We start from the raw sequence: 2296 nt of genomic DNA, 5'->3' as shown, positions 1-2296 counted from the left end.
GTGTCAACCCATTTCTCCCTCACTGAAAACAATCTCACAAATATAGAAAGGGGAGGAGAAAAAACACATGTAAATATTTTAAAGAATGCTTAAATAGGGATATGCTGTTTATAAGGAGGTCTTTACTGAGTCAGAAATTTAAAAAAATATTCCTTTAAAAAAAAAGTTTCAAGCTTCCTGTACTTCCTTTTAGGAAAAAAAAAAAGTATAATATTGCTACCTTTTACAGACCATTGTGAACGGACACTTACTTTATGAATGTCTTTTGTTGCATTTTAGATTCTGGAGCAGAAGGCATTCTATTTTAAGCACAGTGTACTTACTGTCACTTGATTTTCATGGCCTGCTTTCCTGACTGACAAGCAAAGCTGCTGCTTTGCTGAAGCAGAGAGCATTTGGAAGCAAAAGTGTATTCTGAATACTGGGGAAGTGCTGGAAGTCTAAACACACTGAACTTTAAATTCTATGCTCTCTTGTTCTATGCTTTGTTGCTGAATACTTTTTAAATTAAAACAAACCCTTCCCCAAGCTCAGTGATAAATTCAGTAGGGAATCTATTTTTTCCTCTACCCATCTTTTTTACACCACTTACTTTCCTCTCCATTCCTTTTCCTAGTTTTTTTTCTCTTCTTTTCCTCTTGGTATCACAAAGAGCTTGAGCCATCTCTCCATAAATACCAGTACCATTATGTTCATTGCCCACAGTGATGCATAGGGTATTAAAAGAAACAGTATTTTACCTTTTTCCAAACCCAGTGATTGCAGTAGACTGGGAATATGGCTGGTTTTAGATCTAATTGTCACATTTCCCTTTTGCCATTCTCTAGCTGGCTGTTATTGAATCGTTCTTTATTACGTTATGGATTACCCCTTCCTTTGCTGGCAGTTTCTTTCTTCTCTGTTTTGGTCCCCAATCCCAATTGTCAGATCATACTGTATTTACTGATCTGTAAATGAAATCAGTAGATGAACGACATAGTACTTGGGATGCACATACCACGTCAAGGAATTTTGAAACCATCCTTTTGCATATGTCACTCATTTCTGACCCTAGCGGTAGAGAAAACTACTCAAAAACATATTCACTTTATCAAACAAAGGGAATCAGCTCAATTTGAATAACAGGAAACTGCTCTGTCCAGGAAATGTTGTGTCTGGCCAGAAAGCTGCAGCCTCTGGCCCACAATGGAATAACTTAAAAAAATATTCATGATTCTAAGAAAATGCAATTTGTGTATATAATACTTGTTAGAGGTTGTATTTTATACTTTCTACTTCATCTTTCATGCAGCTACACAGTGCTCACCCTTCCTTGGCCACATTCAGAAACCACATACCTTCCCAGAGAGTCAGGGATACACTTAAATCCTCCACATGACCAATTCAAATAATCTGAAGTGCCGCAATTTCTGACAAGGCCTATTTGTTTTGAAGTGCCTTCTCTAAGCAGGTCAAGGAGGTGAAGGCAGTCCTGCACAAGACAGTGTTGAGGTGCCCCATAACATGCAAAACCGTCCGTCCCTGGGCAGCGGGTCTCCTCCCAGAGGTGGAGGACCCCGTGGCTGATACAGTGGGGATCACCTCCCTGCAGCCAGCAGGACACTACAGCCATGTCTGCTGGGAGGTCGCCTGCTGCCCTAGCCCTGCCTTTATGCCTTGCTCCGGCACCAACCTTCGCCAGCCACCTGCTGCATGCACCCCTGCCGTGGCCATCACCTGCGTTATAAAACGTGCAAAAGGAAAATAATATTGATAACGAAAATCAGAGGAGAGGGGGGCACTCAACCCGCCCTGCCCGCACCCTGCAGCGATGAGACACGGGCACTCGGGCCCACCGCACCTGGCCCTAGCGCCGGCCGTGACCGCCCGCGGGCTTGGGGAAATGGCTGCAGGCGGGACGCAGGCGGACGGGCCATCCCGGGGCGCACCCCGTCGACGACCGAGGGCTCCGCCCGCCGCTGGGGGGGAATCCCCATCCCCTCACGCGAGGCGGGGCTGGGGAAGCCGCCCAGAAACGGGGCTCCTGCCACGGGGGAGGAAGGGAGCCGTGCCTCGGGGTGAAGGAACCCACAGCGCGCCGGGGCGAGGGCGCCCGCCCCGCGTTAAGTGTCGCCAGGGCAGCAACTCCGCTCCGGCAGGGCCGCCGCTGGGCGTCGGCTTCTTCCGCCTCCCGCCGCTGCCCTCAGCTGAGCCCCGCCCCGAGCGGCGGCGGCAGCCTGAACCCGGCCCCGTCCCGTGTGCGGCGAGCGGCGGCGGCAGCCTGAACCCGGCCCCGTCCCGTGTGCGGCGAGCGGCG

This window comes from Nyctibius grandis, chromosome 5, assembly GCF_013368605.1.
Source record: "Nyctibius grandis isolate bNycGra1 chromosome 5, bNycGra1.pri, whole genome shotgun sequence".
In the NCBI taxonomy this organism is placed as follows: Eukaryota; Metazoa; Chordata; class Aves; order Nyctibiiformes; family Nyctibiidae; genus Nyctibius; species Nyctibius grandis.
Note: the sequence above shows the minus strand (reverse complement) of the source record.